The sequence below is a fragment of the Pogona vitticeps genome, chromosome 6 (assembly GCF_051106095.1).
Source record: "Pogona vitticeps strain Pit_001003342236 chromosome 6, PviZW2.1, whole genome shotgun sequence".
Taxonomy (NCBI): Eukaryota; Metazoa; Chordata; class Lepidosauria; order Squamata; family Agamidae; genus Pogona; species Pogona vitticeps.
Window position 1 is genome coordinate 93,380,217 of NC_135788.1, and position 22,265 is coordinate 93,402,481.

Genomic DNA, 22,265 nt, shown 5'->3' on the forward strand with positions numbered 1-22,265 from the left:
AATATTAAAAATTTAGGTGCAATAAGCACTGAATGGGCTGAATATTTACTCAGAGGAGTTCCACAAGTCCTTCCTACCCACAAACCATCTTCGGCATGGAGAAAAGATGGAGTAAAAATGAAAGTAAAAACTACAATAAGCGGACATTTAGGAAATTTGGTCACAGGATCGCTGAATATTTTTTTTAATTAAAAAACTTGTGGAAATTTATAGAAGATCTGAATAAAAGGCAAAAATACGGAGTGGGAGGATTTAGCTGCAATCCTTAACCTGTCCTGAAACAAACAAGAGGTAACAGGGAAGAGATCTGGGGAATAAAAATCAGCTAAGAAAGAGAGATGCTCTGACTCCCTGGCCTAAAGGAAGCCACAAGCCTGAGTTTTCAAGAGCTGAGCAGGACTGTGAGGGACAGGATATTTGAGAGACTGCTCGTCCTTCAGGTAGCCATAAATCGGAGGCGACTTAATAGCACGTAACGACGTAGCAACAAGAGAGAAAGAGAAAACTCTTGGTTGCTGAAAACTGGACTATAATTCCCAGCAGTCAGCGGGGCGGCCCTTTGTGCCCTCACACCTGCTGGAGGAGAGGCTTTGTTCACCAGTGTGCGCGAGTGTGTGTAAGTGTGTGTGTGTAGAAACAGAAAGGAAAGAAAGAAGTTTTCAGCTGGTGCTCTCTCTGCTGGCTGGTACTGGAAGGAGGAGAAGAGCAGTGAGGAGTCAGGCAGAAGTTATTAAAGTAAGTAGTTTTCTTTGCCAGACTTGCTTGCAGCGTGAGACGTGGGAAAGAGACGCGGGATTCTGATCCAGAGACAAGGAAAGGAAATGGGCGCCTTTTTAAGGGGGGGGGGGAGGAGGAGGCGTGGATGTTTGCCGTGCGCTCAGTCTCCGGCATCCTGCGGAGTTTGCACCCTTGGAAGGCTGTGTGCGTTTCCTGCCTCCTTTCTGGCATTTCAGTGGGATCCCCGGCTTAAACAGCCGGTTTGATAGGCAGAAGTTCCCCAGGTGAAGCTTCTTCCTTTTCATTCTAAGCTAAAACTGTTCAACTTCTTTATGTTCTGTGGCTGAAAAAAACACCAAAGAGACCACCAGAGCAAAAAAAAAGTGGCATTCTTACTACATTTTCTGGTACATATCGAAAGTGACTCCAGTGTCTTCCTTTGCTAAGCTGCTTTCACCTTTTCATTGCATGGAATGTGGATCATAGGATCTTGGAGGAGCACAAATAAAGGAGCCTGGAGGGAGGGAGAAATAATTTTTGGCCATGAACTGCAGGGCTTCTGTTGCATTCTCTTCTTTGTCCAAAGGTGCAAAGGGGTTTCCCCACTGTCTTCCTCCTGCAAATTAAAAGACTATTCCTCTTTTATTTAATTTTTTAAAATTATTCTGACTTAACTTTTGAAAAGAAAAAAAAAAAAGACAAGAGAGTGAATAAGGAGAATGGGTTGGCTTTCCTTTCCCTCTCGGCTAAAAGTTTGATTAGCCGGGACGTAGTTAATAGCTTTTCATGGTTCATTTGTAGCATTCATAATAAGGCCCCTGGTGAAATACGAACAAGCTTGCTTGCGTGCCAGAGGGTGTCTCTCCAATGGCGGGAGAGGAGGGGGAGATTTCACATTGGATGACTTTGGTGGGCCCTTTCGGTCTCAGCCAGCAGAAAGCTGCCACTGCCTCCGATGGGGACCAGCATCTTATGCTGCTTCTCATGGATCATTGACCTAGCTGTGGTGCATAGCAAAAAGACAGAACTGTCAGGAGCCATTTAACAGATCTTAGTCAATGTACCTCTAGATCTTGCCGTTCTGTCATTGCCCTGTGTGAGAATGGAATTCAGCATGATTAATAAAACCCAACCTGCTTTCATCAGTTCCTGTTCACTGAAATCTGTTTCTTTTTATATCAGACATATGAAGTTTCTGGTCTCTTTCCCCTTCTTTCTGATAAAAAATTCTGTGCAGTGCTAAAGATTCTAAGAATCCCTTTATAAACATAGAGACTGTGCCCAATTCACTCGATGGAATCACCAGAAATTAGTAGTAGCATGGCTTCAGTGCCACACACAACTCACTGCCCTTGATTTCTATCTCTCACAGTATCTACCAGACCAAACTGCTTCTTTTTCAAGATGGAAAAAGGAGAGTCTTTTTTCTGCCACCCTTCTCTCCTCCCCTCCAGATATTTTACACAATGGCTAGGCTTTTTGTTTTGGGTGCCGTCAGCTTGGAGCCAGTTAGCACTTGATTCCTACAGGTTGGCAAAGAGATTTCTCTTTGGCAACAGTGAATTGGCTTAAGGGCAAACAGTCTGGCACCTGGCAAGGCCTGTTTGGGTTTAACATAAGGTGCCAAGAGCATCCCTGGGGAAGTAAAGATGCAACCAGCAGGGAGATGGTCTAGGTTTTTCCTGATAAAGAACTATCTGTGCTCCAACATTGCACAGAATTCCTCAGATGGCAGAATGGGAGAGAGGCTGATTCTTGCATGCAAGAGATAAAAACTAGTTGGAAACTGACATTTCAGTACAGTAGTTTCAGCTGGATAGCCTAACTATATACAAAGGAATGAAAATGCCTAGGTAGTTCATTGTTCAGGAGCTTCCTTATGAATTTGGCTAGTCCGTCTCCAAAGATTTAGTAGTTCTGTTCTTTGGCCAGAACTGGCCTGTGATGGGGATCCTCTAATTGAAAGGATCCCCAACCTCTCTTTGAAGCCATCCTCTGTTCAGTCTCAGAGGGAATATAAGGATTCTTAACAAGGGAGATCAGAACCAAGATTTAGCACCTAGATCAGAGGTCTCCAACCCGCAGGCCACGACCCAGTGCCAGTCCATGGCCTGAGCCGGACCGGGCTGCGGAGACAGACCTCCCGCCTACCACCGCACAAACTCCTTCCGCACAGCCTGTTTGTGCCTGCACACATGCGCCTGCGCCCATGTGAGTGCTCCCCCACCCCTTTGCTCATGTATGCGAGTACCCCCTGAGCACCCTGCTGCCCTTTGTGCATGCACATAAATGTGTGCATGTCAAATGAGTGCCCCCACTTGCTTGCTCATGCACATGAGCACAGGGGGTGCCCCGCCTTCCCCAGCTGGTCCATGGGGCTAAAAAGGTTGGAGACCGCTGACTAGATAGCAGGCACATAGTCCGCTTTGTCATAGCTTTTCCTGCTATGGTCAAATTGTACTGCATTTCTATCAAATCAGTTATTTCTTAGTGCCTATATACATGTAAGGACTATGCACATTTTAGGAAAATCTTTCTTCTCTTTTATCCTGTCTGTCTGTCTGTCTGTCCGTCCATCCCCGGCCTTTCTCCTTAAAAATGATCCAAGACAGCTTACATCATTAAATTTAAAGCTAAAAACAACGAGTAAAGAAAGGCAGCTTACATCATTAAAAGATAATACTTAAAGCTAAAAGCAGTAAGTATACGAGCATCAAAAAGGATTAAACAAATATCATTCTGAGAAATGGTAAACAAAAGCAATCTAAAAACAGATTCAAAGCAGCAAAGCAGAACAATCTTTTAATAAAACCCGCTGAGGCAGCCAATCTTTGAAGGAAAGTTTACCTGAAGAGAAAAGTCTTTGCTTGCTTGGGGCCAGTCTGGCCTCCTGTGGGAGAGAGGTCCAAAGTCTGGGGGCAGCAACAGAGAAGGTCCTGTCCTGTGTCCCCACCAAATGCACTTGTGAAGGTGATGAAACCCAGAGAAAGGCCTCTCCCAATGATCTTAAATTCTGAGCAGCTCATAATGGGAGACGTGGTCCTTGAGATAACTTGGACCAAGCTGTTTATATATGGTTTTATACATGTGTGTGGTGTTCTGGGGGTGTTTTGTTTCAATGCTTTTGGCGATAGTTCAGTGTCACACCTGGCACAGCACCCAATTGCAGTGCTTCTCCTTCTCCACTTGCCATCCCACACTCAAGAGGACGAGTATCTTAGGCCACATAATTTCAACCTCTGAGGTAGAACATCTCAGAGGTTGCTTCTCTTGACAAGTGCCTAAGTGTGCAAGAACAAATTAAATAATAACAGTCTGTTGGTATATCAGGGCAGACACAAGCTGCTGCCTTTGAGGCAGCTGCTTCCCTCTGGCAAATGATAAAAGTCAGCTCTGGTAAGTGGATACTTTAGTGATAGTGGATAAGTTGAATCCTATCACAACCGCTGACATCCCTTAGCTACTAGATATAAGATTTCCCCTGGGCCAAAGCTGACTCAAAATATGTGGCTACTTGGGGCAGGTCAGTAAATCCCTCTTACCAGAGCACTCCAGGCAGGATAGTCACAAATATCTTTATCCCTCTAAGATGGCAAAAATACAGCAATAATTTATTAAATTAAATGCTTAACCTTTCGTGATACCTCAAATCAGCTGCCTCAGGGAGCTGCCCCATTCTGCCTAATCATAGGGCCAGACCTAATCTATTCAGATAAAGGCAGTCAGCAAAGGCTTTTCAGATCTGCAGTTTGTGGATAAGATGAGTTGCTTTGTTTAGAATCATGGATATCATAGAAAAGTGAAGTTGGAAGGGGCCATACAAGGCCATCAAGTCCAACCCCCTGCTTGATGCAGGAATACAAATCAAAATGTATCTGCCAGGTGGTTTCTCTTGAATGCCTCCATTGTTGGAGCGCTCACCAACTCCTGAGGTAACTGGTTCCACTGTCATACTGCTGTAACAGTTAGGAAGTTTTTTTCCCTATGTTCTGCCATATGAACATTCCGACAACGGACTGAATCCCTCTTAGAATGCCTACTCTAGCAAGGCTTTTTTTTTGTTTCTTGAGGTAAAAAAATCAAAATGGCGTACTTCCTGTGACTTAACACAGAGTCCCATCTAGCAGGAAGTTCTTCTGCGTGAGAATATTGAGGCCCATGGGAACTGTGCAAGAACTGCTCCGTGTGTGGACACAGACATGTTCCTGCCTGATTGTGTTGCAAGGGTCTTGTCTATCTGTATGTTTCCTACTTGTGGCCCATAGTGTGGCCCGAGCAATGCCACCTCCCCTTGCCTAATAGTAGAGCCAGCTCTGTTTCCAGGCAGAACTAAACACACCAGCAGGAACTCAGCCAAATGAAGCTGCAAAGCTACACAGTACTGGCGGCCAAAGAAATCCGAGAGCTGGTTCATTGACAGCCACAACCTCGTTCCCTCCCTGAGGAGAAAGACAAAGGACCCTGGGGAGACGCCCCGAGAGCACCACGGTCTGTGTCCTTGTTTCTCCTTTAAGGGAGGGGAATGGGAAAGGGGGAAAGAGGGCTATCTGGCTAGATGGATGGATAAACATACAGGGAAAGGGATGCAGCCACTAGATTGAAATAGAACGAGAGAGACACACCCCATAATTGTGCCAGGCAGCAAAGCTGATTGTGCAAGGTGAGAGAGAGAACTGCAGGGCTGGGTCATGGAATTGTAGCCATCTATGATTTTGGAATGTCCGATATGAATATTCTGCATTGATGGCAAATCTCCTGCACTGAGAAGGGAAGATTGTCTGCCAAGTTTTTTCTACTCTAGCGTTACATAGTTGCTGCTACTTCAAAGCCATTGACCTTCTGAACGCCTTTGCTGATGTTGCCCTGTTTGAAGACAAGAGTAGAGGAGGGGACCTCCTGGCTTGTTGTTTTATGCAACTGGCAGGGCTTTGCGGTGGAGAGCCTGGAGTAGGTATCTGAAGAGAAGCTGCTGGGTGTGCCTGGGCCCTAATGTGGGTGGAGGTGGATTGCAGATCAAGCAGCTTTTGAGATTAGAAATCTGCATTCTTAGAATGTGTGACACACATCCCATACAGAATCAAGTGTATGATTTTGAATTCCTTACAATCTCTGCTTCCAGTGTTGTATAATTTAGTAGCAGAAGTATTTGGCTTGGAGTATTCAACAGAAGTAGTTTTTTGTTTTTGTTTTAGTAGCAGCAGTATTCAGGAACCCCTTCGTCTCCAACACACTCCAACCAGAAAGTGTTGCTCTCCCCTCCCCTCCCCACCTTCCTTAGCATCCTTTCTCCTTCGGTCCTTACCCAGATGCTCTTTCTCTCCTTCTAATCATCATCATCATGTGCTGTCAAGTCAGTTCTGATTTATGGTGACCCTTTTCAGGGTCTTCTTGGTAGAGAAGATCCAGTTGTGATTTGCCATTCCATTCTTCTGAAGGTATCTTGGGACTGTGCAGCTTGCCCAAGGCCACACAGGCTGGCTGGCTCTTCTCCTGGAAGTCACAGTAGGTAAAGGTAAAGGTTCCCCTTGACAATTTTTTTTGTCCAGTTGTGTTCAACTCTAGGGGGCGGTGCTCATCCCCGTTTCCAAGCCATAGAGCCAGCGTTTTTTTCCAAAGACAATCTCCTGTGGTCACATGGCCAGTGCGACTTAGACATGGAACGCTGTTTACCTTTCCCACCGAGGTGGTCCCTATTTATCTACTTGCATTTGCATGCTTTTGAACCGCTAGGTTGGTGGGAGCTGGGACAAGCGACGGGCACTCACTCCGTCGTGTGGATTCGATCTTATGACTGCTGGTCTTCTGACCCTGCAGCACAGGCTTCTGCAGTTTAGCCCGCAGCGCCACCACATCCCACACAGTCACAGTAGGGAATCAAAATCCCAACCTCTGGCTCTGCAGCTGGATACCTAAACGACTGAGCTGTTCAGCCAGCTCTCTCCCTCTACTCCCTCTAAAATAATCAGTCCATTAAAAAATAATGATACTGCAGAGATGCCTATCCCAGCATACCTGTATTCACTTGGCATTTTAATGCCTACATTTCATGGTCTTCCAGTTATGGTGAGCAGACCAATCTGGCTTGTGGTCAGCAAGTTAATCATTTGCATGACATTTATATGTTGATTTCCCATCTTTTAGAAGAAACTGCAAATGTCAGATTCTTTTCTCTCTTTATTTTGAATTAGACACAAGTAAATACACACATTTATGCACACAGGATTGAATATAGCTGAGTTGATGGGGAAAATGCACATAAAATCACACAACTTAAGCAAAATGTGTTAGAAATGCACACATTAGGAAATGGACATATCAAAATATCCACTGATGTCTGTGTAGGAACAAAAACAGTCTTGCAAAACAATCAGAAGGAAATAGCAGTTGGGTCAAAGAAATGCAGTGAAATCAAGACTAAGGGATTTTCACATACCTCGTCATGATGTCCCATTGGTATCAATGGATTTGCTCAAAGCACAACTAAGTAGGGCTCCAACCCAGCATCAACAGAAGGGTTGTGTATGTAATTTTAAATTCTGGATGGTCTAATAGGGAGGGAACTTTCCGCATCATACCTGGTAAGCTGTCCCTGCTACATTTAGGTGGCCTCCTTCTCCTTTGGCAGAGTAGAGTCTCAGACATCTTCCCTAAAATCTACCCTGCTGCCATCACTCTTTGTTCAACGGAGGGAGATTCTGCATTCAACCTCACAGTCTTTGGTTATCTGTCCTTCCTGGTGTAGTGTACTCCACATCATTCACCTAGAGCAGTGGTTCCCAACCTTGGTTCCCAGACGTTCTTGGACTTAAACTCCCAGAAGCCTTCACCACTAGCTGTGCTAGCAAGGGCTTCTGGGAGTTGTAGTCCAAGAACATCTGGGGACCTAGGGTTGAGAAACACTCATAGGAACCACTGACGTAGAGCTTAGAAGAGTGCATTTTTTGAATTACAAATTCCAAGATTCTCCCAGGCAGCCTGGCTTGTGATCTTGTGATTGAAAAAAGTAATGTATTCACAAAGGCTTCACCAGTCTCTGTGGCCGGCATCTTCAGAGAACAACCCTTTGTGCTTTGGTGCAGTTTGTTTGGGAGTTTATTTATGGTTGTGAGATCAGCTTTTGTCCTTTTCAGGAGATGGGTGATTATGGTGATCAGTGTGTTTTTGTTGTGGGTGTATTGTTGTGATAAGGAGGAGAGATTATCTGTCACTGTGATGGATGTCATTAGCTGGTCTATTGTGTGTAGTGATCACTGGTCCTTGTGGCTGGCTAGAGTTCGTTGACCTTTTGCACGCTGTATTTTTCAGTGCTGGGAGCCAAGTTTTGTTGAGTTTCAAACTTTCTTCTTTTTTGTTGAAGTTCTGCTGATGTTTGTGGATTTCAATGGCTTCCCTGTGCAGTCTAACGTAATGATTGCTGGTGTTGTCCAGTATTTCAGTATTTATAGAATTTCATGTCCAGCTTGTTTTAGGGCATGTTCAGCTACTGCCGATTTTTCTGGTTGTTTTAGTCTGCAGTGTCCCTTTTTTGATTCTAGTGTGGATGTTTCATTTTGTGGTTCCAATATATACCTGGCCACAACTGCAATAGTATCCTGTATACTCCTGCAGTGGTGAGGTAGTCCCTTCTGTCCTTTGCTGACCGTAACATTTGTTGTATTTTTGTGGTGGGCTTAAATATTGTTTGTAGGTTGAGTTTTTTCAAAAGTTTCCCCATGTGGTCCGTGACCCCTTTGATGTATGGCAGTATTTGTGGGTGGCTGTTTTCCTTCTTCAGTTTGGTGTTGTTCTCTTGGTTTGATGGCTCTTGTGATTTCATTTTTGGAGTAGCCAGTTGTCTATAGGGCCCAATTCAGATGGTTGAGTTGAAAAAAGTAACTTTTTCAAGCATTACGTCTACCCATTTTTTTTCTCCTACTACCTCTTTTGTGCTGGCAAATCAAAACAAAACACAGGGTTTAGACATTGGAGCAAAGTAAGTGAACTGAGCAGTCCCTGTCGTGAGAGAGAAGCACAAGCATCCAGTGTACTGGTTCTCAAATTGTGTTTGGTGCGTGTAATGTTTTTCTCAGTTGTAGCTCCTTTTCTCCCCCCATTCTTGTTTTTCTTATTCATTGTGACAGGAGAGGTTCCCCATGGACTGTGCCAATGGTGCGGATTCAAATGACATGTGACAGTGTCACAACTGTTAGTTTAAACCTGAGTCGGCCCCAGTTGCTGGCTGTTGTTATTTTCATTTATTTGTCGGTTTGGTATCCTGCATTTCTTTCCAAATAGGTGTCAAGGCTATTCATGGTAGGGCTGGGGAAAAATGCAGTTCAAACATAGGCAGTTGACATATTAAAACACAGTTGTGTTGAAAGTCAGCAATAAAAAAGACTAGCAAAGAAAATATACCACCTGGCTGGTAATACGAGGGGATGCTGATAAGTGTTGAGCCTTACTCAGAAAAAATTGAGATAGGAAGCTGTAACTGCCACACTATTCTTCATATTCCCCCAGGAAGTCAATGCACTTGTGACATCTGTCCTGCAGCTTCTTAAGTCCCTGCAAATAAAATTCTTCCGACTGCTAATGTGACCACTCATTTGCAGCATTAGTTGCCTCCAGAACACTCCCAAACCATTGTCCCTTTAGGTGTTTTTTGAGTTTGGGGAACAGATGATAGTCAGAAGGAGCCAGGTCAGAAGAATAGGGTGGATGGGGCATCACTTGAAAGCCTAAGGAAGTCAGTTTTGCCGTTGTTTCACCTGCAGTGTGTGATGAGGTGTTGTCATGCAACCGACCCTTTCGTAAGACCCTTTCTCAATCATTGGTTTGTTTTGCCAGCAGCCCAACTGAATGTAAAACCTCTGCCAACAGGTAAGGGACCAGCCCAGCTCCCTTTGCGGGGACTTCCACAAGCTGGGAGTAGCCACCTCTCAAATTCCCCCAAACTTATCTTGCAGGATGCAGGGTGGGGGGCAGAGAGAAAGATCTCAAGGTCCAGGCAGGCCCATAGGTTGAGGTTCTTCAAAGAGAGGTCAAGAGAGGCCATTGCCATTTTTCATTAAAAAGACTATTTAAAAGCTAAAAACAGTAGGTACACAAATCTTTAAAAGGAATTAAACAAGTATTACATTAAAAACAGTAATAGAGTGGTGCCTCAATTTACGACCATAATCCATTCCAAAAGATGGACATAACTCAAAATGGTTCTAAGTTGAAGCACCATTTCCCACAGGAATGCATTGAAATGCAATTAATCTGTTCTGGCCGAAGAAAAAAATCATACCAAAAAAAATCACTGCAAGACTCATTGGAAACGCGATTAATCCCTTCTGGCCGGGGGGGGGGGAAGCAATCAAGCATGCAAGACCCATCAGAAATGCACAGAAAAGAAACGGAGCAGGTCGGAAATGCGCAGAAAAGAAACGGAGCAGGTCGGAAATGCACAGAAAACAAACGGAGCAGATCAGAAATGCACAGAGAACAAAGGAAGTGGATTGGAAATGCACGGAGAACAAAGGGAGCAGGTCGGAAATGCAAAGAGAACAAAGTGAACAGGTCAGAAATGCAAATAAAAGGGAGCAGGACGGAAATGCACAGAAAACAAATGGAGCAGATCAGAAATGCACAGAGAACAAAGGGAGCAGATCGGAAATGCACAGAAAACAAATGGAGCAGGTTGGAAATGCACAGAAAACAAATGGAGCAGATCGGAAATGCAAAGAGAACAAAGATGCAATGATCTTCTGTATATTAGTTTTGCTGACTTTGTGAATAGAATCCTGGTTGCTTCTTCTACTTGCACAACTATCTGTTGCGGAAGCCCTGGGACAGTTTCCGAGCTTCAGCAAAAAAGGTAATCCCAGGTACAGTACCTTCCTGTGCAGACTCAGGAACAATCTTGCTGCTTGTGTAAGGGAAGGGACCATTGCAGGAACAGAAGGAAACTTGGGATACTGCGCTATGTATACAATATAGAGAAGCTGTTACGGACAAACTCATTCCAACCTAGCCCTGGTTGTGTATCTTACACTGTAACCAACACTGTACGTACTGTACATGTTTCAGCAGCTTCTTGTCTGTCTACCTAGTCTTTTTGTGGAATTCAGCAGCAGTTAAGATTTAATCTCCTCTAATATCTAGCATGACATTTTTATGTTAATTAAATTCAACTTTTAAATAGCATATGTATATGTATACGTATACATATATGTATGCAATATTAAAATATTTAGACAATAGTGCTTAAGGTTGCAATCTTGCACCTATTTATTCTAGTGTAAATTAAACAATGGATGTGTAACAATGTCCCTCTTGCTGTTTTTCTTGTGTAGTTCTGTGTGGGGAAATCCCCAGGGAACCCTGCTTGGAAGCCAGCCAAGCAGCAGTTGCATGAAAACCAGGGAGAGCTCTGATAAATGAAGACACTGCAGACTTTATCTTGTTAGTATTCAGGTACCGGTAGAGAAGAAGAAGAATATGAAGATGGCTACCTTCTTCCCCCCAGACGTTTTTATTAAGCACGCAAAACAAGCAAAATTAGCATAAGATAAGAATTTGGCCATAGAGGCGTTGTGTGGTTATCAGTCTTAAGGCATTCCACGCCTGCGCACAACGAGAATCACATAACAATGGGATGATTATAAGGAGAATCACAGGAGAATGCATGATTGTACTAAAATAATGATTATGTTAAACATCACTGATGTATCCCTTAATAGCCACAAGATGGAACTTTAAACTACAAAATCCCCACATTCCCTCCGTTTATATTTCATTTTGGATGAGCAAGTTGCTGCCAGTAAGACTCCTGATGGTTTCTGAGTCCATGGAAGCTCTTCATTGATGGAGGGCAACAGCCATGTCATTTCAACCTGTATATCGTGCATCAGCCTCACCATAAAAATCACCTACTCTAGAAAGGAACACATGATATTAGAATTGATACAATTGCTGAGCAGATAAAAACATTGATTGTACAGATGTTTGATATCACTTAGAGAAAACATTAATTAATGAAGGAATACATTGTTTAAAACAAGCATAAGGCAAATACAAATTTTCAGTAAAATAATACCATGCATTAGTAGTATGCAAAGCCATCCCATAGGGAAGTGTTAATATTATTGGTAATAATGGTATCACTCAAATCAACTAATATATGCTCAATTGAAAGCTGCAAATTATGGAAGCAAATAATACTTTGAGTATCTATTACAATGAAACATAGTATAAGTATGTGCAAGCAATTAGCGATGCTTTAACTGAAAGCTGCTTTAACTAGTCTACAGTATTTCACTCTGCAGAGCTACCATGATTCATGTAGTAGCATTAACTGCATTCTTTTAAAACATTGTCCAGATCAAGTGAAACCTGGAACCTTGGCATTCCAGTTCCCTGCATGAATACAACAGAAACACAAAGCTCAGATGTGGTGCGTAAATTGAACCTTGGAAATATTAGAAGTAGAAGGAACAGCATGGAAAAGAAGTTCAGATTGACCATGTTCTGAAATACTTTGCAAAGAGGCAAGAATTAAGGTTGGATCATCAATAAGACCAGGCAGTGAGCTCATGATTCATATAAAAGAGAAACCTTCTGTCCATGAACATCAAATATATACTGAGCATGTTGCACCCAAGAATTGCCTTGATTGTCCGGAGCAGAAATACGTGGAACCAAGAACAATTCAAGCAGTCCTAGGAGTCGGATGGCAGAGATCCACACCATCTTGCCAGGATCCAAACAGCGCCTTTGTCCAGTGCGACTGCAGCATCCTTGTCCCAGGTGATCAAGAGAATTGATCCCTTACCACTCAGGTGGTCGAGGAAGTTGCTCTTCTGCCCTGAAAGGAACTTTAACTTGGGTTGTGAACCCTGTTAATGAGGAAAAAGCAGAAAATTTAAAGTATACAGAACTTTTGCAACAACCATAGGAACGATCTGACCCAGAAACCCCTCTGCCTGAGGTTTGCTTCTGCAAAAGAAATTTAAGCGTTAAGTGTGCTCTTTCCACAATTGCTTGCCCTGTGGAATTAAAAGGAATCTCATGCTTCAGTGAGAGTCCCCATTGAACATAAAATTCTTGAAAGGCAGATGATATATAGACAGGTCCATTGTCCAGTCTTCAGGCCTAGGATGGCCCATTACAGCAATTGTTCCAAATGTAATGTTGAATAACTTGTCTTGCCGTCTCTCCATGAAGAGGAGATGCCAAATAAACCCAGAAAATGTATCCACAGTCAAATGTAATTTAGGCAAAAACCTGCACTTGTGTGACATCCACGTGTCAACTACAATGTCTCTTGCCTGAGTCATTGGGATAGAAAACATTCTGTGAAACATATTTACAGAGTAATGAAACATGTCATAAGAAGCAAATAGGATCAGAAAAAAGACTAAAGCACATGAATTCTGCTTGAAAGCTGAATCAGCAACAGCATTCCCTTTAGTAAAAAATCCCAGAAGTTGAGGGTGGGAACATATATGGGCAATGGAACAGAATGCTGTTCTACTTTAAAGTAACAAAGTCAGGAAAACAGTGAAAACAAATCCTTATCTATGGAAGGAGACAGATATTTAAAAGGCAAATGCCTAAAAAGCTTATAAACGTGTGTCTATAACAAAGTTAAACTCATCATTAGAAAAAAGTTCAAACGCTGCCACGTGACAACACCTTGGAAAGGCAAACCATCTGAAAAAGCATCTGTGGAAAAACAAGTGGTTAATTGATAAAAAATACAGGAAAGCAGGCGCTTGTCTTTTGGAGAATTCAGCATCACCCTGCAGAAAAGAAAAATAGAGTTAATACGTCCCTGACAATTGTGGCAACATCTGGAACGATGCCTTGGCAAAACAAATCTGCAACTGCTTTAACACAGGAGTACAAGTTCAAGCGAGTGTGTGGCAAGTGCATCCATTTAACAATTGTGATCCCATCCTTGTCAGGGGTGTAGAGAACTGCAATTGACAGCCATGGCGTAGCTAAGATTGGACTTGAAATAGGAATGCAGGCGAGCTTGCAGTCAAGTTGTTGAGAGATCAGCTGTAAGAAGCCTTCATCGATGAAGTTACCAGCATTACATGAACAACCAGGAAGTGCAGAGAACAACCGTGAGAGATCATTAGTAGACAATACCAAAACTGACGTGCCCAATTGATATCTCAAAGGTATAGATGCAAAAGTTTATGCCCAGTCTGTTGATTTTTCTGTGGGCTGCAAAAAAACCCTTCTGCAAGAAGACTGTAGGTTGCCAAATGATTCTCCATTTAGACTGTCCGAACACAATGGCATTCTCTTGGCAGAACGCCCAGAATCGCTGATAAGAGGAGAGAACTAAGTCTGGGCATTGCGCCAGGTGTGGACCTTGAATTTGTTACTTCCAGAGGCAGAGAGAACAATACAGACTTTATGTCCTAGCAGGCTGCACTGAATCCATGGATGAGATTAGAGATCCCATCACGCTGAGATATTCAGGAAACTGCTAAGCAATGCAAGGTGTGATAGAATTTGTAGTTCTAGGAAGAACATGGAACATAGTGTCCAGGATGTTACAAGTGGCTTGAGAGTAACAATGCTTTCTCCAGATTGGAAGGTGATGGGGGAAGCGCTAAGGAGTTGGTTCACCTCCTCCCACCCCATACGCATTTTTCTCTCTTACTGGCCAGGTGGGGGGGCAATCTTTCTCAGCTATAACTGTCCAGCTGAGTAGGATTTTCCCCCAAACCTGAATGTTTGCCATGCGAGTTATCAGTCCTGGCACAACATTCAAGCTGAGACAAACAAAATCAGCGCATGTAAAAACCAGAACAGTGTAGCCTTGAGGAATAGCGGCACATTTAGCTTTAGAAACATAGACCCATTGTGGCAGTTCAAAACAGGCCTCCTGTTGGGCTTCCCCCCTTACATTTTCTTCCTCCTCCCCTTCTGATTTCTCACAAGACACATGGCATGCTTGTAAAGCTTCTTTTGTATACCAGCCCATGACATCACATGAATCCTGCAGATCCCCTATTATTCTCTCTTGGCCTGGGGGCGGCCCTGGGTCCCATTTCCCTGGGTCCCATTTCCCATGTGTCCTTGGCTGACTGAGAACTGCGTCCATGAGACGGACTGGAACAGCAGAAGCGAATATACCTTCTCCCATAATAATTGGCTGACGTACAGAACCAACAGCATTAATTTCTGCTTGCTTAGTTGCTAAATCTTGCCATTCTTGAAGGCAAATGAGTCCTTCTGCTGGTGGAAGGAGACCCCTACTCCAGTCACTAGGGGCTGGCCGTTGGGCGGATGAGGATTCCGGGAGAGTCTGTGTCTGTTTGTCCTTGAGACTGAGTTGCAGTTCGTGGATGCCTTGATATGGGAGCAGTTCAGAACTATGAGAAACTGCCGCGGCATCTCCCTGTGCCTGTGCTTGTGTTCCCTGAACGCCAGGATATGCAGTTTCTAAAGCAGCACCCATTGTATCCATTAAAGGACAGTTAGAAATTTTGTTCTCAGTTGCCTGATGAACGGCAGGACTGGGAGGCAATGCTGCGGTATTCCCAGGCTGAGGCTCGGTTGGCTGGGCAGAATGAGACAGAGAGTCCAGCAGCGGAACCGAGGGGGCTGGTGTGAGAGGAAGGGGAGGCAAAATTTGAGGGAGTTGTTTGAACAAATTATTTTCAAATTCTTGGTTGAAAAGAATGTTCCGTGGTGGTGCCAAGCCTTGAAGGCTGGTACACACTTTGCAGCATGTAGAAAGCACTTTTGCTGTAACTCTTGGATGTCCCTGTAAACAGCTGCCTATTTTAGACCATTCCTTGAGGTCCAGTGTCCCTTCTTCGGGGATCCAGGGGCATACATCCCGAATAGTATGAACTAAATCTTCCACTTCTGTGCGTGTGGTCGTGTGACCATTCCTTTTTAATAAGAAGTGGAGGTCCTGTACTTCCTGAAGATTAGATACAAAGCTTCCCATGTTGCTAGGAGGCTAGGTGTCTAACTTGACAAATTCAACACTCACCCGGGATCCTTGCGGATGTGTGACGTCTGAAACCCTTGCCGGGCGAGGGCAGTGTGAATTGCCGCGCTGTTGCGTTGCTCAGCTTGTCCCGTGCTTCTTGCCTCACACGGGGCACCAAAATGTGGGGAAATCCCCAGGGAACCCTGCTTGGAAGCCAGCCAAGCAGCAGTTGCATGAAAACCAGGGAGAGCTCTGATAAATGAAGACACTGCAGACTTTATCTTGTTAGTATTCAGGTACCGGTAGAGAAGAAGAAGAATATGAAGATGGCTACCTTCTTCCCCCCAGACGTTTTTATTAAGCACGCAAAACAAGCAAAATTAGCATAAGATAAGAATTTGGCCATAGAGGCGTTGTGTGGTTATCAGTCTTAAGGCATTCCACGCCTGCGCACAACGAGAATCACATAACAATGGGATGATTATAAGGAGAATCACAGGAGAATGCATGATTGTACTAAAATAATGATTATGTTAAACATCACTGATGTATCCCTTAATAGCCACAAGATGGAACTTTAAACTACAAAATCCCCACAGTTCTGATGTATTCTTTCAAGCCCAAAGGAACAGTAAAGTATTTTTTTGCAGGTCAGATACCAGACAGTCATGTTCTTATAAATACATGCCATAGTAAAGTTTTATTATGCGGTCATAAACCTGATTATACAAAGATAAAATTCATAAAATACATACATAATATAGTATAAAAATACATGCTATAATTCAAATGATGGTCATTTTTTTTAAAAAAAATGGCTGTTCTGGTAAGCAGTGGCATGGATGGAACACTGTGTGATCAGTGCTTGGAAAGTTGCTGGTTAAAACTAATTACTTACTGGAGCAACTTTATGGTGCTTGCTGTTCCAAAAGTAGTTACCACTATAGTTTCAAATAATTTTTTCAGAAAAATATGTTACAAGTATAAGGTATGCCTGTTGTGCCTCAATTACAAGTAACTCATTATTTGTAATTCATTATTTGTAATTGGTGCCTTCCAACCTCTGAGGAGGATGGACCCACAGAAAAAGACCAATAAACCAAACTTCAGAGCTGAGGTGGAAAATAGTTTGGACTACTTTTTCCAAGATTCTGGGAAGTATTGTCCAAAATGTAACTCTTGAACCTCTATCAAATATTGTGAAAAATGAATTGTAATCCCATTTTAGCTGAAAGCAAATGGCCAGTGATGATTAAAAACTAATAAAGGAACTGCAGACCTAACAGAGGTCGAAATCCACACTCTTGAGAGCCACTGCTTTGCATACTGGGAAGGCAACCTCTGCAGCTCCCAGGAAGAAGGAAATGAACTGAAATTTCAGCAAAGGGTTTAAGCTTGTCCCGGTTATTATACCACGTGGCTCCAAATGGCAGTCACAAGGCCGAGGGCAAGGAGGATGGAGGATGATTTAGATCACGAAGGGCATGCAGAAGTGACTGCAAAAGTAGCACAGGATGAACACACCCATCTCACCCAGTCACTTGTGTTTGGGAGAGAGGATCTGTTAAGGAGTTGGCTAGCTTGTAAAAAGCTCTTTTATTGCACTTTCTCAAACATAAAATGAAAGCATGTGAGGTCAGGCTGGCCTGATTCAGAGTAGAAATGTTTCAGGCCTTCTATCTCAGGCGTTGGCTGATTGGTCGGCCTCTGGACTAGGGCCTTACGACTTCCCAGAAGTGTCCCCTTTAATGTCCTGGAAACCCTTTAATTCAAAAGGAGCCCAGCAACCTCTTTGATCCCAGCAGTTCATTTCACCCTCAGAACTTAGAAAGAACTTATGGTGAAATGCGAACGTATTACCTTCCTTTTATAAGTCTCTTCAAGATTATTTTGATGTCTGGGACAGGAACCCCCTCCCCTTCATTTATTTAACAAATTAACACCTTACTTTTCTACCGTAGCCAGTCATTTATATTAAAAGGAATAGAACCATTAACAACTGCCTAAAACAAGATGGCGGAGCAGGGAGAGTTGCTGTAAAGGATTCTGGCCACTCCATCCCTTATCTAGTCCACCCCACTTTTCCATCTTGCCCCATTCCACACATTACATCAGCATACTTCTTCATTGAGGTTCTTTGAGAAGTGCCCCCATCTCCCCTCAAAAGCTGTGCATCAACAGAACTTTTGTTGATTGTCCATTGATTGTTTTTCATTGTTGGGAATTTTTGCATTCCTATCTCTTTTGGCCCCCTTGATTGCAAACCCTGCCCCTCACAATATTCATTCATAGCAGGAGCAGGTAGTTGCAGCCCATCAACATATAGAGGGCTGGATCTTACACATCCCTTAAAAACACACATACCTACTGTGTCTTTAACTTGGGTGGTATAAAATCTTTCTCATCTCCATAGCTGTAAGAATCTGCTTGTCTGTGTTCAGAGGCCCTTGTCATCTTCCTGGCACTTTTTGTTAAACAATCAGTGTAAAAATGATGATCAGTGTTTGTACCTTTTGCCTTTCTATGGCCCTCCACCCCTGATTCTCTTAATGATGTGTATAAATATCATCTGCCTATTCATCGGATAAAGTGGCCCATAGACCCTGACACACCAAATAAAACATGGTAGTCCCTCTGTTGCCTCAAGACTCATTGTAACTTTTGCTGAAACAGACTCAACATGGATATTCTTTTTGCCTGAAAATAGGGTTGTTATTTTTTAAAAATTTTTTGCAAGCCTTGGGATTCTCTCAAGTCTCCCTCTTTCCCATGTATGAGTAGGGTACATTTTGACTGCATAAACAATGGTACACTCAAGCTGAACATTGAAAATGGAGGAAATCTATAAAGGGAGGAAATTTCTAACCTTTAGGTTAGAAATACATTTGGGTTGTTCCAGTGTCCAACTGAAGTGACATGTTATGATTTGTTCAATGGCCTGCCTGCTTCTCTATATTTTTGTCATAGGGATGTGGCCCTTTCTTGGCCTTTTCCTGTAGAAGAAGATGTGCTAGACTAGCTGAGATGGGAGAGGGTGTAAATCGTTTTCTAGATGTTTCTGATATTCCGCCCTTATCTAACCTTTAAACCACCAAGAGGGAACCAGTGTTCCTCCAAATTTTGTTGGATAATAGTACCCATTATCCCTTTCCAGTTCAAGGGAGCTAGAACCCAACATCACCTGGAGGGATCTGTTATATAATACAGTATCTTATCATATTTCTCAGTTTTAAATTAGGTTTTCTAGCTACACCATGAATGTGTTGTAGAGAAAAAAATGTTTTTGTTGCATACATTTGTTTACAAGTAATGACTGAAATTTAGTTATTTGCCCCAAGTGCGGTAGAACCATTGAATGAATTCCTGAATAGCAAGTAACACTTATGTAAATCTGATTTTTTTTAAAATGGGTCTGTTCTAATCAGGACTAGCAATTGAATTTAGGCCAATACTATTTCTTTTATTCATTTGGAAGATAGAGATCTAACTGTTAGGTAACATACAGAGAGGACCAGATTTTTATAATGGTTGTGTTGTCATGCGTCATCATTTCTGACTTCTGGTAACCCTATGAATTAACAACCTCCAAAAGGTGCTATTGTTAACAGTCCTGCTGAGGACTTGCAGACTAAACAGTACAGTAGTTGTTGGTTGTTGTGGGTTTTTCGGGCTTCTTGGCCGCCCGTGTTCTGAAAGTGGTTCTTCCTAACGTTTCGCCAGTCTCTGTGGCCGGCATCTTCAGAGGACAGCAAACAGTTTGCTTTCCTCTGAAGATGCCGGCCACAGAGACTGGCGAAACGTTAGGAAGAACCACTTTCAGAACACGGCCAAGAAGCCCGAAAAACCCACAACAACTATTAGATCCCGGCCGTGAAAGCCTTCGCGAATACAGTACAGTAGTTGTTCCTTTAGTGAGTCGATCATGTTAAGTCTTCCTCATTTTTTGCTGCCTCCCACTCTTTCTAACATTATTGTCTTTCCCGATGAGTATTTTCTCTTCCTTATATGTTCAAAGTGCAATAACTTCAGAATGGTAATTCTACTGAATGGGCACAAACGGAAGAAAAATCTCAAAATTGCAACAGCTGTTAACCAGGGGCAGCTGTTTTGAGGGGAGCTAGAGGTGGGAAGATTGTTTCTGGGAAAGAAAGACAGCCAGGAAATGTGACGCTACCTAAGGCACAACAAAGATTTTTTTCAAGAAGTAACTGAAGTTAACTCACTCGGCTGGAGTTTACAACCTCCGTTGGATGAGTAAGAAAGAGAGAAAAGGGGATTCGTTTTCTTTCTTTTCTTTTAGTTTTGATTTCGTTTGGAGTATCATCCCTTCTGGTTATTAACCATCCTTATACTAAACTGGGTAAACAGTTCTCCGTGGTACCAGCAAGGGCTTCTTTCCCAGTACAAAGAGCAGCTGACATACTGGGGCAGATGTGAAAGGACTCACTTCTTTCTCCCCGCCTCTCTCATCCTGATCAACTCAACCAGGAACTGCTGCTTGCAACTCGTTTTTAGAAAGATAAATGTAACGTTAATGATGAATTTAAGATCTCACGTTGTTCGACCCCAAATTGACTGTTCAGATCCCGTATCACAGCAAAAATAAACTGTACGGCCAAAGGGATAAACGGGACTGAGGACGGGGCCGGAAGGATGTCTCTCACTCAGTCTTTTGCTGTTCCTCTCTCTTGATTCAGATTGTGATGCCAAACCTTCAGGAGGAGCCTTGTGACCTCCTAGGGAACAAAGTCCATCTTACTCCCGACGTGTCACTTGGCAGAAACGATCTGGTACGTGATGTTTTATCCATCCCCATCCTCCTGTGCCTTCCCCGAGATGTCCCATCTGTTGTTGATATTATAAACCCTGCACAAACCCTGTGTAATAAATCACCAGCTCTGTGATGTTTGTTTCCCAAGCCTGCCATTCTTGTGGTATTCCTCCTAGCCTGGAGGGGGGGAAATTAAACCATTTATTTTGTCCTTTGTCCCCTCCCTGCAACAGAAAGAGAACTATGTGGGTACCTGAGTGACGAGAAACAATAGCGCATCCTGCCATCCCATTCCTGGCAGACTGGCTAGCTTCCTGACTCTTTCTGAAACCATTTCAAACTTCAGATTTGAAATGTGACTTATTTATGGTTCATTTGTATTTCGTATATTGGTGATTGATCATTATAAAATTTATCTACCCATCTATCCCTAATTCTACAAGCTGTTCTCCTCTCTAATTGTTCTCCTTAGCATTAGTTTGAGTCAGGCTCCCCAACTACTTTTTCAGTGTTTTGAAGGGGTAAAAAGAACAATTGTCTCTGGGTATGTGCAGAGTTTATCCCTGCCATCCCTGATTAACCACATAAATAAGAACAATCTATCTGCCATTAAGAGATATTGCTTCAAGTCTAAAAAAAAATAAATTCCAGTTAGAAGACTGGTTATTAATCCAGTTTCTTAGATCTTGTATTAATTTGGGGACAGAAATGGAGCCTTTTGGGCTAAAGCAGGAAGGCTCAGGGGTAATTGGATGTTAGATTCTTGGAGACTTTTTCTCACTGTTGAAAACATTTGGGGTTTTCCTGTGATTTTTCTTTTTCCAGGTTTGGAGCAGAATTAGAATTCAGCACCCATACCTTCTATCCAGTTCTGGTGCCATCACCCCTGTATGACACCTATATCCACTCTGTTATACCAGCCAAACTGGACACATCAGCATTGGAACAGCCATACACAGGCCAAAGCCCTCCTACAAATAGTCATCCCCTTTATTCTCTCAATAAAGATCCAGCACCATCTGCCTCAACCCCCAAGGGGGTCCGAAAGCAGCGTGATGCAGCCACCCTCACTGGTAAGTGCTGCCTGGACACCAAATTCAAGTGTCTCCCGCTCTCTCTCTTTTTCACTGGGCAGAAGACTACAGTCGTGCCTCACTTTACGATTGCCCCGTATAACGACGAATCCGCTTTACAATGCCTTTTTTGCGATCGCAAAAGCGATCACAAAACAATGCTTCCTATGGGCAAAATCTGCTGTGCGATGATCTGTTCTTTGCTTCGGGAACCGATTTTTTGCATTACGACGATCAGTGAACAGCTGATCGTCGGGTTCCAAAATGGCCGCCGGCTGAAGAAAATGCCCCCCCCCACTGTTTTCTAGGACGGATTCCTCGCTAGACAGGCATTTTAAATGGCCGCCGTATGGAGGATCTTCGCTGGACAGTGAGTTTTTTGCCCACTGGAATGCACTGACTAGGTTTTAATGTGTTTCAATAGGTTTTTTATTTTCACTTTACGATGTTTTCGCTCTACAGCGATTTCGCTGGAACGAATTAACATCATTAAGTGAGGCACCAGTGTACTGTGGGCCTCCCATCATTGCTGACAAACCAATTTAAAAATTACTCTTTTCTGTCCTCAGGGAGTGTAGGACGGAGTTCTATGAAAAGGGCACAGAATCTGGAAGAGCCTCCCTCCACCCCCGAATTCCCCAGTGGTCACACAGGGATCAAAGTGCTTTGATTCCTGCTTCCCCCCTCCACTTTTTGCAAAGAAGCTGGAGGGGGAAAGCAGGGATCAAAGCGCTTTGATACCTCCCCCGTCCTTACTACCATGTATAAAACAACC

The 22,265-nt window shown here is 43.2% G+C and overlaps 1 protein-coding gene across 1 annotated transcript in view; it reads left to right on the forward strand.

Annotated features, from left to right (window-relative positions):
- The first annotated feature begins 595 nt into the window (after positions 1 to 595).
- The window catches only part of HAP1 (huntingtin associated protein 1), a 67,377-nt gene continuing 45,707 nt past the window's right edge, over positions 596 to 22,265 (forward strand). Inside the window, exons 1-3 of the mRNA XM_078377870.1 lie at positions 596 to 735; positions 20,344 to 20,436; positions 21,243 to 21,490. The gene's annotated coding sequence lies outside the window, so the exon portion shown is untranslated. The remainder of the gene's footprint in view (positions 736 to 20,343; positions 20,437 to 21,242; positions 21,491 to 22,265) is intronic.